Consider the following 16,191-nt stretch of genomic DNA (forward strand, 5'->3'; position numbering starts at 1 on the left):
TGTTTCTAGCTATACTTGAGGAGTCCAGTGGTAACATGAAGGAATCCCTGAAAGGCTAGCCTGGGAGAAGGCAGTATGACCAGGCACTCATGACCTCCAACTTTCTAAATGTTTTACAAACACAAGATACAACACAGATTTTTCCAAAGGAAATTCAGTTTTCCTGACTACATGCCAGCCTATCCCTTGTATCACAGAGACATCTGTGTGGGAATCAGAATGATCTTTCCTTTTCTCACTTCCTCCAAAAGGCCCAGAGTGACTGGGAATTGCACAAGAGTGTCTGACTATCAAGATAAGGCCCTGGCTCACTTCCATGTGAAAGCCCCAGACTACATTCAGTAGACATAACCTTGCAGCCTCCCACTAACTCTGACCCAGAATGCTATTATGCAGGTTGACTCAAGTCTGGCTGGGGGAAGATATTAGATGCAAAAAAGATCCTCACCCTCAGGCTGCACATCCTTAAAGGTAGGAATATGTCATTTTCTCTTGTTTTGTCATTTAAGTACATTTATAGTTTTCCTTGGGCATTACTTGGAACTGAACCAGGGACTTGTACATGCTAGATAAGCATCTATCACTCAGACACTCCCATTCACTTTCCCATTTATTTGTTCCATTGGTAATACTGAGGATTGCTTTCAGGGCCTTATACATACTAGTATATACTCTACCAATGAGCTACAGTTCCAGCTCAACAATTTTTTAAAAGTCGCTAATTTAAAAAGTTGCCAATGGATCAGTAAGTCTGACAGAAACTATGGAACTAGAAGATGAATCCAAATATGAGGCCCTATCCCCTTAAAGAACACACCTCTGATATCCCTACCACCTACACAGCTCAAAGTCCTGAACAGGAAGGAAGTGAATGTATGTATTTCCGTAGTATTCAAAGTGGTGGCCAAGTCATTCGGAGAGCTGGCCAACAAACCAGCTGCTTTACTATTTCATTTTCCATCTTTTGTTCAGAGTAGTAACCCCCCCCTCAGACCTTCTGATTGACTCTTGTTTCTCTAGAGACTGTATATTATTGGTTCATTTCCTGGGCATAATTAATGTTGAACATTCAGGGCAGTTCCTGAAAGCACGCAAGACCCACAGACCAGTGTACTTGGAAAAGGCTCTCAGAGGAAAGGCTAGGATTCTAAGGCCATGCCTATTCTGCAACATATTTTTTCCTCTATAAATCCCATAAATAGACAGGATCTCAGCATATATGTGGCTTAAAGTTAAAAAAAAAAATAAGGTGTACAGTGAAAAGCCAGACACCCCCTTCCAAAAATACTCAGCATGTAATTTCCCCTTATGCTTCTAAGAAAATCTCCGCATGCAGACTTATTCTAATATGTCCCAAAGAATGGGATTCTTTTTAAAAAATATTTATTAATTTATTATGTATACAACATTCCTTCCATGTATGTCTGCAGGCCAGAGGAGGGCACCAGACCCCATTACAGATGGTTGTGAGCCACCATATGGTTGCTGGGAATTGAACTCAGGACCTTTGGAAGAACAGTCAGTGCTCTTAACCTCTGAGCCATCTCTCCAGCCCAAGAATGGGATTCTTACTTCAAGAGAGGGAGCATAGAGCAGCAAAAATAGCAGCTTGTATGGGGGCTCAGAACAACTCTGGGAGAAGTGGCACTTCTTTTCATCAGGAGAGGAGGGGTAATTTGAAACAAATGCAATGAGACTAGAGAATATAAATTAAACCCAGAGAATTCAAAGTATCCCAGTTTAGCTAAACTGATTAACAAAAACCTTAGCAAGGACCTTGACTCACAGTAAGAGAAGCTTGTCATATGTTTAAAGTTCTTAACAAAAACAGTTCAGTCTAATCTAAGATGGACCAGATTATTTCAGCAGTATAACAAAAGTAAACTTGGTTTAAAAATTATTTTGTGATTATCTATGAAAGTCATTCAAAGGTAACAAGCTGGAATACAGCAGCTTCAGCATCAAAACAGACCCAGGTTCAAGAAAATAATGAAGTTTTAGAATAAAGGGTCAGAAAACAACAGGCAAAGCCACTTTGAGGTAACAATTGTACACATGCAAAATGTTCTTTAGTCCAGAGAGGGAATGTGGCCACAGGAAAGATAAAGTATAGGCCTTCAGTGAAGCCTGAAGTTCACAGGAAAGGGAAGACCATCCAGGGAAACCAAAGCCCACAAAGCAGATGAAATACCCAGCAACTTTGGGAAGCCATGGTCCTGGCCAGGAGGCTGACAATCTATCCTTCAGATTTTCTTGGGAAATTCCTCACACAAAGAGGGAATTTCAAGCTTTGTTCTTAACCCTGGGAAGATAATGAGCTCATCTGATTTGGCAATATTATTTAATTTTTAAGAGGGATAGAAAGCCAGATGACTTACAGGGGAAAAGATTCATTCTCCTAGCTGCTGTCTCTGAACTCTATCATCTCCCACACATACTTAGGGCCCTAGTGTTAAATGGCTTGTCTCCTCTGAGACTTTCTCAACAGAAACACTCAGCTCCATAAATTTCGAGTTTTTTTTGTTTTTTTTTTTTTTTGGTTTTTCGAGACAGGGTTTCTCTGTGGTTTTGGAGCCTGTCCTGGAACTAGCTCTTGTAGACCAGGCTGGTCTCGAACTCACAGAGATCTGCCTGTCTCTGCCTCCCAAGTGCTGGGATTAAAGGCGTGCGCCACCACCGCCCAGCGTTTTTTGTTGTTGTTGTTGTTTTTTGGTATAAATTTCGAGTAAAGCAGTATCTGAAACTGTCTTGTACCATGCTAAGTACATGACAGATACTGGTAATTCTTTATTTACTTTCACATAGCAAAGTAAACCCTCAGAGGAAGGGGCTGACCTATCAGAAGGCAGTGTCTCCAGGGGAAGCTAACATAACATACTGTGAGCATTCAGTGACCTTCTAGCCAGGTAGCACTGGGAATGTAAGTTAGAGAGAACTGATCCAGCTGAAGTTTCTGCTTCAGGCTCACCTTGGCCTCACACACACCTCAAAAGTCAACAAGAACCCAAAAGCCCTTCTAAATGTCCTGCTTTTGTTGTTCTGGTGCCCAGTCTTTCAGGAAAGAGACAAATTACAGAAAATTTTTATAACAGCTCAACAAGCAAAATTAAAACTCCAGGAAGGGCCTCGGGGTAAACAGAACAAATACTCGAACCCTTTCAGACAAGTAGGAAGCTATAGAAAGTAGGGGTATGCAGCCAGCCCCCAGACTCTAAGGGATTAGAGGTGGGAGGGGCTGGCAAGCATTTAAATATCCAGCATGTTTTCAAAAGACTAAACAAAAGAGGTTTCTGGCTAACAGCCACCAAGAAAATACTACACTATCAAACACAGGAGCCGCAGGTTTAACAGACTGCGTTGTGTTTAAGTGTTCACTGGAGGTCTGCAGTAACAGTTTCACACTAAAATGTGTTAACATTTGAGATACAAATGAGCACAAAGAAATAGGTGTTTAGAGGACTAGAGAGACGGCTCAGCAGTTAAGAGCAATGACTGATCTTCCAGAAAATCAGGGTTCCTTTCCTAGCAGCGCATGGGGTATCTCACAATCCTTTAAAACTCCAATTCCAAGGGATTCAATGCCTTCTCCTGGCCTCTACACATGTTTTATGCATGTGATGTACAGACTACAAGCAGGCAAAACACTCATACACATAAAATAAAAAATAAATCTTAAAAAAAAGTGTTTAATTTGAAGGAAGATGGCCAGAGAGATGCTCTCCTGGGAACTGACAGTGGGGGAGGGGAAGAGAAAGAGGTCCCAGGCCCAAGTCTCAGTAATCACTGGAGCAGGACTGGGGTAGTACTGTAAATGCCCTATTGAGCTATAGTTACAGAAAACAATTAGAAGTAACAAGAAAGAACATAACAGTATGGATAGAGCCTAGGGTCTAAATTCCTTGGCTTGTTAGCAGCATGACCTCCTTCCTCCCCTTCCACCCATCTTTCTTTTTCCTGGCTACCCCCAGGAGAAAAGAGCTGTTTCATCATGTGTTCCCTTCCTTGCTACAGGCTCAAATGACTGTGGGCTGGAATGGTGAGCCACTGTCTCCTTTTCAGTTGCTTTTCTCAAGGACTTTGTCACAATAACTGAAAGCTAACTAACAGGGCTAGTAAAGGCTTAAGTTAATGGTCAGCAGAGTCTTAGTGAAAGGAGTTCTTGGCTAATATTGGAAGATAGGTTTGTGGACACCCCCCCAAAAAAAAAAACCCAGCAAAGATCTATATGATGAGCATGAGACGTGATCAGGTGTGGTAGCCACACTCCTATAACTCCACCATCAGGAGGCTGAAGCAGGAGGCTTCTGAGTTCAAGAGGACAGCCTAGACTATACAGTGAGATGTTGCCTCCCCCACCCCTGCAAAAAAAAAAAACAATCAGTCATGCAAAAACTCAGCATTTTGCACAGAGGGCCCTTTAAGATTATTTAGAAGAGGACTATCTATTCACTTGTAAAACTCCTTCTTCATGTGTAAAGGTTCAATTTCTACTTCCAGTTTATTAGCAGTAGAGCCAGAGAAAAGACAAGGGGATTATGGAGAGTAAAGCTGTTCAAATATGTTGTGTAGCACGAATAATAAAAACCCAGAGACAGATATTGAGGCTCAAGTTGAAGATCAGAAAAGCAAAGCAACCAGCCACTGGCTCTTAACTCTACCTCAGATCGAAATGAGCAATCCTGTCTCCACAAATCCTCAGACCGAGACTGAGACTTGTCTCCTTCCTCCCGTCTTATATCCTCTCTACTGCTGGGATTAAAGGTGTGCACCACCCTTGCCCAGCCCCTATGGCTAACTAGTATGACTGCTGGGTTGAAAGGTGTGTGCCATCAATGCCTGGTCTGTATAGTCGACTAGTGTGGCTGCTTTGCACTCTGATCTTCAGGCAACCTTTATTTATTAAAATACAAACAGTATACCATTATAATGTTGTTTTGTGCAGGAAACAGTAGTTACTGTACACAGCTGTCTAGGAGCACCAAGCAACTTTCCTGAGTTCCTTCTCCACGATGCATTTTACACATGAGGACAAGGAGACTCTTCTGAGTTGAATGACTTTCCCCAAGGCTGACCTGCACGTGCTTGTTCAAAGAGAAGGCAAAAAGCATCCCAGACAAGTTGGAATTAGAACATTATAAATACAGAAAGAAGACCATCTACTGATGGTCACAGGTTTCTGTGATATCCTTCACAAGTTGCTCATGCTTACTGATACATGCCAGGCACTATTTTAAGCAGTTTACATGTGGAATTCCTTTATCTTTCACAACACACACACACACACATGTGTGTGTGCATATACAAATTTATCTTAAATATACTTATAGCACAATACAGATGAGGAAAGTAAGGGAGGTTAGGATACTTGTTCAGTGCTAACGAGCAGGTAAGGCTGGTGCAAGGTATCAGAGGGGCTCACTGACTAGCTTCTCCTCCAAACCTCCACCTGCCAAAGGTGCCTCAGTGAGAAGTTCAGCAACAAGGTCAATCTGGACACGTAAGCATACACTGAAGTCATTTCTAGGCCTGTTTCAGCACACAAAGGCACTAAACTAAAACACCTCTGATCAGGGTCATTTCTGACATTGAAAATCTGTCTGAAGTTGACTATGTGGTTAACCTCACACCTTTGAGAGGTTCATTTATAAAACTTCTACAGTGGTTTTAAGCTGACCTGAGTATGAACAGCTGGCAGCACCTTGTTTCTATACAGGAAAGAGCTCCTTCAATGGAGCAGATTTTTGCCAAGGCTTGATGTGGGAGCCAGAAAACAGAACTCTCATTACTTAGAAGACATCCAAGGACTGCTTCTGAATGGCTTTCCTGGCCTTCTGCATTAGTTATCAACACTTGAAAAGTCAAAAATCTAAAACAGGCTGCAGAGAAAGGGAATCAGGATGATTTCTCAAGCCATTTGCAACCTTCTCATATAAAACAAACCTTCCTAGCAGTCAGACAGGAAGCCCCATTGTCCAGTCAGAATCTCTTTTCTTAGATAACTCCACATATACTGTGGATAGGGTCTGCCTGTCGTAGCCCAAGCCTTTCTCAGGGTGTGACATGGTGCTGGGATGAAGGGCACAGAAACCTAGGCTGTCTCCCTACAGCCCATCTTGGTCCCTATCATCTTCCTAAGAAAGGCCTAGCTCAAGCCTTGCTCTGGGACATCGGTAACTGGCCGACAAGTCTAGCTGAGAGACTGTCCTTGTTTTAGGACCAGACTCCCCCGCTCCTTCCTTCCCTCTCTTTTATAACCAGTAGCCTCAGAAGAAGGAGAAGTATTTTCTTTTATTGTCTCAAACATGGAAACTCTTATTACTTGGAGAAAGTCACAAAAACTCCTTAGTCACTCAGAATAAAGTGTTGTTCTCCTTGGCCAAGGATCCTAACCTTAAAGCACACACAGCCAGCTGAAACTTCCATTTTTATGCTTTGGGGTTCCAAGGCTGTAGCTCTTTGAACACCTCTCTAGCCACTGCCAGAGAGCACAGGCTAGAATATGTTAGTGTGGGTCCAAAATTAGATGTCTAATTTGTTTGTTGCCTTCAAAAGAGACCCACTGCAGTCTTGGAAAGATCTATTCCTTAGTTTCCCCATCTAAAACAGGGATACAAAGATGTCTACTTCATATGGTTGCTGTAAAGATTAATTCAAATATATGGGACAAGCATAGGGTCTGTTACATTCTAAGTGTTCAGTAAGCAGGAACTTTTATTATTTTTCCTCTGTTTCTGCAACAACTTCATTCCTCTTCATAAACTACTACTATATCATTTTTTGAATTTATTTTTCTACAAATCACCTTTCCTCCATTTCTCCACTAAGAGCCACCACTCATCTGTCCACACTATAGGACAGGGATTTGGTTTGGTCCTGAGTGACAGTAAATACTTAATAGAAAATGGTATAGAGCTTGCAAAAGCTTACTCACTGCAAACACTGTCTTGCTTCTAACTAGAATGGGACACATAACTGAATCTCTCTGCAAGTAAATAAATCTCTTATTCTCTAAATCAGCCCCTAGCCGGGCGGCGGTGGCACACACCTTTAATCCCAGCACTTGGGAGGCAGAGGCAGGTGAATCTCTGTGAGTTCGAGACCAGCCTGGTCTACAAGAGCTAGTTCCAGGACAGGCTCCAAAGTCACAGAGAAACCCCGTCTCGAAAAACCAACATAAATAAATAAATAAATAAACAAATAAATAAATAAATCAGCCCCTAGCTAATCAAGAAAACACACTGCCTGCCTAACAGGGTCAGACCAGAAAGGGTCAGAGCATGGTCTTAGGTGTCAAACAAATAAATCTGAGTTTGACCCAAAGATCCACTCTGTGGCCTATCAACCGCCCTATTTTCCTCTGAGTCTTATTCAACAGCAATATCTAATTCTACCAGTGTAATGAGCCAATTAATAAAAACAACATTCATGAAAATTATGTACATATAATAGGCACTAAAACATTTTTACATTTACTTTACAGAGTAGGTAAGCTAAACCCCATATTTTTGAGTTTTGAATGGGGTAGGACAAAGACTTTACATAAAAAAGGGACTATTTCAGAGCTGGGTGGTGATGGTGCACGCCTTTAATCCCAGCACTGGAGAGGAGGCAGAAGCAGGTGGATCTCTGTGAGTTCAACGCCAGCCTGGTCCACAGGAGCTAGTTCCAGAACAGGCTCTGAAGCTACAGAGAGCGGACTGGCAGAAAACAACAGGATGGAAACTCCTTCTCTGCTCTTCCTTTGCACCATCTCAGCAAATGAGCCAGCCCCTTTTCCCCTTTCAGCTGCAGAGCTTAGATTGCAGTTGGCTGACAAATGGCCTCCATATGTTCTGTTACCCTTTCACCTTTTCTTGTTTTCACAGCTCAGGAAGGAGGGAAGAATAGATTGACAGATGGGCTGGGTCCTTTTCCCTTTCCAGTGTTAATGATTGCTAGAAGAAGGGTCAGGCATGAGGGTATTCTCCTTTATCCTGCTACTCCAGGCCAGGCCACCAATCTAGTCAGCCAACACTGCTAGCCACCCATCTCTCCCAGTTCAGTTAGCTATGGAGCACAGCTCATAGCTGTTTTCTATGCCCAGGATGGAAAGATGATCACAAAGCTAAGAAGTCAGGATATTCTGGGCGTGCTAACATATTATTGTATTACCTCTGGGTGGTAGAGAAAGGTCAAGAGAAATCAAAGGAGTTTATCTTTTCCTTGGTAGCAATGGCTACCCAGTCTCATCTCCTCATCCTAGCTCCTACCTAAGCGGTCTGATGGAGGAGGACGCCATAGACAGCTGCTCACTGTCAGAGGGTAACTATGATAATAAACTGAGGGATTCCAGGGAAAATAGAGTTAGAGGCATCATATAAAGGTCAAAGTTATAGCTTCATTTCCTCTACCATCTAAAAGTAATGTCTAGGTATATCCATTTAAGAAGTATACATTTAAATGTAAAACAAACTTAGTCTCTGTTGTGCAAATGAGGAAGAGAATAGCATTTATCAACATGAATCACCTTGTCTCACATATACATCACCATAAAATCATGGTTGGCATGTCCCACAAGAAGAATTTATGTCAGTTGATCGTGAACAGTAAGAGTATTTGTACTGTTATTAGGGGTTGTGGGGTCTTTTGTTTCTTTGTTGTTTTGTGCTGCTAAGGATTGAACTAAGGGCCTCACAATACTATGGAAACACTACCACTGAGCAGTGCCAGTCCTGTCTGACGGTTTGTTTGCTCTTCCCTTCTGCCATCCAGTGATGATCATCAGGCTGCTCTGTACAGGCTCAGCAATGCCTTTACTCTTCTTATCTCTTTCCTGTTACTCCTCCTTCCATGTATTGTTCTCTGAGGAAGCCACACTTAGTTTTCATTTAAAATTGTATGTATACGTCTGTCTCTGTATGTGCAGGTGCTAGTAGAAGTGGTTGTGGGCAGCAACATGTGGGTCCTAAGAACCAAACATAGGTCCTTTGCAAAATCAGTAGGTGTTCTTAATTACTGAGCCATTTCTTCAGCACTACTTTAAATTTCTCTCTTTTCTTTTTTTGAGACAGGGTCTCACCTGCAGCAGTAGCTGCCTGGAACTCACTATGAAGACCAGGCTGGCCTTGAATTATAGTCAATCTAGTCTAAACTCATGCAAAGTCCAACACAAGTGCCTGATCATTACTAAAGGTCTAGGATTTGCCTGTTCTATGAGCCTGTACTTAATCAGTCTGGCTCTGGCATGTGTCCCTTGACCATCACATAAAGCAATCTCAAAAGAGCAATTTGTGAGCTTGGCATGGTGGCATAGATCTGTAATCTCAGTGTTTGAGGAAGTTGATACAAAGTTCAAAGTTGGCCTAGGCTACACAGTAAGATTTTTGTCTTAAAACAGAACAAAACATATACATACGTACAAAAATCAATCTCTAATTAATTTGTAAAACCTTGGGTCTAGACAAATTGTATAGTCTGATTCAATGTTTTATTTAGTATTATGGTTTTTTGAGACAGGGTCTCTCTATGTCTCCCTGGCTGATCTGGAACTCACAGAGATCTGCCTGCCTCTGCCTCCTGAGTGCTGGTATTATGTACCACAACACTTGGCTTATTTATTTTTAAGACAGGGTCTTACCATAGAGCCATGGCTGGCCTAGAACTCTCTATGCAACCAGGCAGGCTTTAAATCAGGCTGAAGTTCATGACCCTATTTCCTTTGGTGGCTATTAAATTCTGGAAAGCCTTTGCTGTTGTTTTAAGATGAGGCCTTGTTATATAGTCAAAATTGAGATCCTCCTGCCTCAACCTTCCAAGTAGCTAGTATTATAGTATATCCCACTGTTCCCAGCTTCTAGCAAGCCTTTTTTTTGATTGACCAGTCTAACAATCCTGGTCAGGAGATATTATCTGACAGAGCCTCACCTACTTGTGCCTACAGATAAGCCTTACCTACTCTGTATGTCTACAGACAGCAACATACAAATGCAACATTTAGTAAATGGAAATATCCCTTAATCTTATCTAAAGAGTAGATTTAATAACCTTTACCTAGGAGACAATAAAAAAATGAAAACTCTTCATCCTGTTGTTACTTCATTAACTTAGAAATCATCTATCGAATACTTACTATGTCCCTGGTGCTACAAATTCAAGAGCAAATAACACAGCATCTGTCCTTGATGAGAATCCAGTCTCTCTAGGCCCAAGTAGCCTATAATAAATAGTAACATCTCATCTACTCTCTGTTTAAGCTTCAGAGTTCACATAAGGATCACACTTATCCATCCATTCCCTTGAGAAAGTTTTCCTAAGTACCAAGCACTGTGCCAGGCAATGGAGGAAGGCAGGTAGAATGATGAAAAAGAGAGAGGCCCTACTCTTTTGGGGACTCTTGGTTAGTAAGTGACCACAGCATAAATCAATATGGGATACGAGAGGTTTTTGAAAAAGGATTAACCCAATGGAGAAATGAGGAGAGAAGGAGATATTAGAGTTCCAATTGGACGGTAAACAGGACCTGTGACCACAGGTAAAGAACTGTGGCAGAGATAAGCAGAGCAGGAAGAACACACTGGGGATGAAAATACGGCAAAGACAGAAAAGCAAAAGGAGGTGGCTTGTGTATAAGAAATAACAAATAAACTGGGGGTGGTGGCGCACGCCTTTAATCCCAGCACTCAGGGAGGCAGAGGCAGGCGGATCTCCATGAATTCGAGGCCAGTCTGTTCTACAGAGTGAGTTCCAGGAAGAAACTCAAACCAAATCAAACAAACCAAACAAACAAAAAAGTAACAAATATGTCCAGTATTAGCAAGAGACAGAGACAGACTGGTAAACTAGGTGTTGCAGCCAGTTCTAATCTCAGCACTGCAAGTTCAAGCCAGCCAGGCCGACATAGTCAGCTTCTATTTTAGGGAAATGCAGAGGGTGAGATGCCAGGCTGGTGTCTGATTCAGATAATTAGAGAAGGCCCTAAATGCAAGATTAGGAATGTGAACTTTTGGGTTCTTCTCCCAAGAGATGAGTATTCTAAGGGTCCTTCCAGTCCTAAAATGTAGAAGTGCACAGCTCATAATAAAATGAAAGTCTTCTTTATGGTACTAACTCTTCTCCCGAAGAAGCCAGGCATATAAATCTGCTTACATACTCCTGAAATAAGTGCTTCCCAATGGAACTGGATGTGCAGTGAGGTAGAATCAGGAAAAGGGGAAGAAAATCATGGAAAATTTTCCAGGACAGTCATTTTGCTTCTCAGGTTTGCAAGAGGACAGGAAAAGAACAGGAGGGTAATGAGAAAAGGAATAAAAGATGACTTGGGGTCAATTTCTTTCCCAGGCTGCCACACAGCAGCAGATGGAAGTGCATTCCCAGAGGACTGGATCCCAGAAAGCAGCTGCTCCTAGGTTCTAGTTCTAACAGCTGGGGTCACAGGTCCTCGCTGCACAAACTCAATGCCAGAAATCAATGGGTCCCATTGTGCCTGGATGTCAGATTCTCCTATGCCAGGTTTATGCCCCTACATGTGCTTGGAACAGAGAGTTAGGAAAAATGACGTAACTTACTTTAAAGGCTCCATCTGTAAATTAATAGAAGATAAGAGTTTTATAAAAATCTAATTTTACATAAATTGCCTGGCATTTGCTAGGAAAATAAATGTTAATTATTTCAGCCATAAAAGAACATGACCATAAAGTAGGGAGACAGAAGGATAGAGCATAACCAGATGAAAAAAAAAATCACTAAACGTCTCTGGTCCTCCTTTTCTTGCTCAATGCATTGTCTGCCTCCAACCAAAAAGCAGACTAGACATTTCAGTATTAGAAGAGGGATTAAAGAATCCATAAAATGACGTGTATGTACACAGTGGAGTATAACTGTGTGATTACATAATTAAGCACATTAAAGTATTTATACTGCTGAGACTAAAAGCTCCTTCTCAAAGGCACACCACAAAAGTTGAAAGGGGAAAAAGAAGATAGAATATATAGCATCTAATTGCAATCTTCCACAACGCCAGACATCCCCAGCTGGTGCCACAGCTGAATTCTCTTAATTAAAATCTTGTAACAGCAATTATGAAAGACTGTACTGTAGCTTATCAACTCTACTCAGTGACAAGCCAGGCATTGAAGAGGCTCCCCATACTGCCACAACTAGAGATTTTTCTAGGACGATGGTAACCCAGTGTAGGATATTAATTAGTTTTTCCTAAAAACCTTATTATTTAAAGCACAAACTTAACAACTCAATACTCACAAAGTTGGGGACAAGGGCTAGAAAATAGAAAAGGCACAGCTTAGAAGCTGGTTTATTGTCTGATGGTTCTCTTTAACTCCTCAAACTTGAGGATTTGCAAGTTAGAGAAAGTTAACAATATTGGAACAGGGCAGCTTTTATTTTACAGACTTAAAATCATGGGTTAAATATATCTAGGTGGACTTAAGACAACAGAAATGAGCATATATGAGTGAGCAAAATGTGTAGATGTTACTACATGAAGAGGCCAGGGACCCATACAATATATTCCAGAAAACACTCTCACAGTTTTGGAAAAGCCTTTTTAAAGAAATTTTATTTCTGTATGACTTAAAGTTATAGTAGAACCTGTCCCCCTACTTCCTGAATGGCCCCTCAATGTCACACAATGGGCTTACATATTAAAGGGAAGCCATGTTCTCAGACAGAAAAGGACACTAAAAATGCTTAATTATACCCTGCCTTTTAACTATAACTGGGGACAGTACAATCTGGGTATTTCAAACAACAGTCCATAGCTGTACATGTGTTTTCTTCTTCACTGCTGAGCAGGGCTGCTGACTCACACTCAAGTAAATATTACGTCATTGTTGTCGTGCCGTCACCCACCTCTGACACATTCACTGACTAAACTGCAAATCTTCAAGTACGTAAACTTCATAAGACCTACACTTCTTATAACTGGAATCAGCAATTTCATTTCCCATTTTCAGTTTAACCTTACAAAATGAAGATTAAATTCTAAAAGTTCTCCTGCAGAGTATAGGGAACAGGCAACACAGCTTAGAGTATGAGTCTGCTTTCACAATATGATGTCGAGTTTTTTATCAGCTGCTGCACAACTGTCCAAATTTATTACTCTGAGGTATTAGGGTGTTGATTTACAACAGACCAGAAAGCAGGTTGCTCCTAAATGTCCAGAAGTAAACTGCTCCATTTTGCTTTGGAGGCTCCTACTTCCAAGGGCTCAGAGTCATTGTAATACAACTTGAGAAAATATATTTTTAGGCACCCTCACCTGCAAATGAGGAATGTGACTACGACCACGGGTCTCTGGCACTCAACATATACACCTGCATTTTCCAGAAAGCATGCCTGCATCTAGAGTCAGATGTTTGCTGGGCCTCATTAGGAAAGCCAAGTTAGTCAGCACCTGTACAAGCCTGCAAATCACATGACAGCTCATCCTGGGCTTCTCCAGCTCCTACACTTTGTTGAAAAGACCTGTCAACTATGCAGACAGAGCCCTGAAGATGCTTCCAGCAAGGCCTCCTGGTGGAACAGTACTGATAGCACAAGAGTTTCTTCAGCTGGGAGCAGCTCAGTTATGGCAAACAGAATTAACGTGTTCACTTCTCCAACACAACTGGACAATGTCCTCTTAGGTCAGTTCTTTGCCTGCGAAACCAAACAAAACCACTCAGCCAAAAGGGCATAAACTAAAATATGCTTTAGGGCTGATTCTGAACTCTGGGCCTGGTGCTTTCTTCTTCCTGGGTACCCTCAATCTTCTCACAGCAGACAGAAAAAGACAAACTGCGAAGTTCTGTAACTCTGGCAGAAGAGGGCTATTTTAGAGGACTGTTACTCAACCATAGTGAGATACTTCACAACACAAACCCAAACACAAGCTTTCAAGAAAAGAGGAAGATTTTGCTGTTTAAGGGCAGAAAATGGGGCTTATGTTGAAAACTCAGGGCTCCTCCTTAGCACTTTTTCTGCCTTATGAGCCCCAAATTCCTTGGTGGAGTCTCATCACGGCCTGGCAACAAATGGGGTTGATTCACAAGGAAATGCTCACTTTCTAGGGTCTCTGCCAAGTACCTGAGCCAGGTCTGTGGGGAGTGGCAGCTCCACCTAGGACCAACAGATAGAAGGGAAATGCATTCACTTTCTGTAGGAAATCATCTTACCTTCCCCACTTCTATGAGGAATTAATAGAATTTTGAGACTAGTGTTGAGTGTGTTTATGCTTGTTCATTCCCACAGAATCTCTCAATAAACATTAATTTTTCCCAATTTCCATTTCTTAACAAGAACAACAATTATATTCTCTCTATTAAAAAACCTTTTTGCGCCGGGCAGTGGTGGCGCACGCCTTTAATCCCAGCACTTGGGAGGCAGAGGCAGGCGGATCTCTGTGAGTTCGAGACCAGCCTGGTCTACAAGAGCTAGTTCCAGGACAGGCTCCAAAAACCAGAGAGAAACCCTGTCTCGAAAAACCAAAATAAAATAAAATAAAAAACCTTTTTGCCAAGTCAAACAGTTTTATTAGCCAGGCAGAATGGAACACTCCTTTAATCCCAGCACTCAGGAGGCAGAGGCAGGCATATATCTGAGTTCAAAGCCAGTCTGGTTTATGAGTTCCAGGACAGCCAGGGCTACAGAGAAATCCTGTCTTGAGAAAACAAACAAACAACAACAAAAAACACCTTTGACTTATTTTGATTTATCTCTTTTAATTTAGTAAAAGCCCAAAGCTTCCCAAGTTTTTTTGTTTGTTTGTTTGTTTTTGAAAAATTGTAAAGCGGACAGATACCAGTGAAGACTATTTCACTCAACGTTGGGTAGGGTTTTTAGAAACACTTTCACTGGGGGCTGGAGAGATGGCTCAGAGGTTAAGAGCACTGGCTGCTCTTCCAGAGGTCCTGAGTTCAATTCCCAGCAACCACATGGTGGCTCACAACCATCTGTAATGAGATCTGGCACCCTCTTCTGGCGTGCGGGTATACATCGAGGCAGAATGTTGTATACATAATAAATAAATAAATCTTTAAAAAAAAAAAAAAAGAAACACTTTCACTGCCAAATACGTATGAGGTGACTGATGTCCCCAAGACTTGAGCAGTAAATTTCAATCTCATTCTAAAATGATCACGTTATGCAAGACTCCACTGGGATCCCTGGGAACTTCACCTCCACCTGGAACAGGATCTGGTTAAAGCTTTATTCAGGTTAAAGCTATTTATTCCAATAGCTGATCATAAAGCCAGCAACAGCTTAGGGCTTTAGCTGCTAGGTCCCATGAGAGAAACTGGTACCACCACTGCATGATCAAGCAAGACAAAGATAAAAACAGCAAACTTTCTGTCAGCCACCCCTCTTTCCCAATGCCTACCCTTCATGGTTTCCTTTTCAACTATGGGCAGCTGGCTTCTTTCTACTGCCTACCTAGAGGCATACTCCATTTTGCGCTCATAGGTTAACCTTTTCTAAGCACATTTTCCATCATGATGTTTCTTCGAGAATCTTTCAAATGGTGCCAACTTCTATCAGTATCAGGGTTTCTGCCAAATAAGTGCCTTTCCACAGCTGAACTCAAACCCAAATCAAAGGCTAGCTGTATCTTAGCATCTCCTTCACAAATTTCCTTTTCTGAACTCAAGTGTCCGATACCACAATCAAGCACACAATTCTACAATAATATGTTCACTATTTTAGCCGTCCATTGCCTTAACCACTCGGCCACCTCATCAATGTTCACTATTTTAAAATGTGTGTGTCCTCCTTGTCCAGCAGCCACGAGTTACTCATGACAAAACTTTCTACTTTCACCACCTGGAGCACATTTAACTTACTGGACAAACACGAGACAGAGCCTGTGTCCTTAAGGTTGATATCATAGACAAGCCAAATGCTCAAAAACACCCAAGGTTCTTGTTTTCCATGGAGTCTCTGCTTTTCACAGGCCACTCCTGACTCAGTCCTAGCCAATCTGAGACTTCTGCCTACAGACAGCCCACATTCCAACTTGCATCAAGCATCAAACAAAAGATTTCACAACCCCACCCTTGCTGCAGGTTCCAAAGCTCTTAAAAGGCACCCTGTTTAAACAAGAGGTGCTGTGTATTTATGGGAAATGATGAAGCAACTTCCCATAAGAGAAAGGAAAAAAAGCCCCCAAGTGCAAAAATGGTTTCTTGGAAACCAGATCAGTTTCCCTGCCAAGGCAGA

General features: G+C 41.8%; 1 protein-coding gene across 1 annotated transcript in view; it reads right to left on the bottom strand.

Annotated features, from left to right (window-relative positions):
• Positions 1 to 16,191, bottom strand: part of Susd6 (sushi domain containing 6) — a 98,829-nt gene that overhangs the window by 14,165 nt on the left and 68,473 nt on the right. The window lies entirely within an intron of this gene.

Source organism: Chionomys nivalis, chromosome 10 (assembly GCF_950005125.1).
Source record: "Chionomys nivalis chromosome 10, mChiNiv1.1, whole genome shotgun sequence".
Taxonomy (NCBI): domain Eukaryota; kingdom Metazoa; phylum Chordata; class Mammalia; order Rodentia; family Cricetidae; genus Chionomys; species Chionomys nivalis.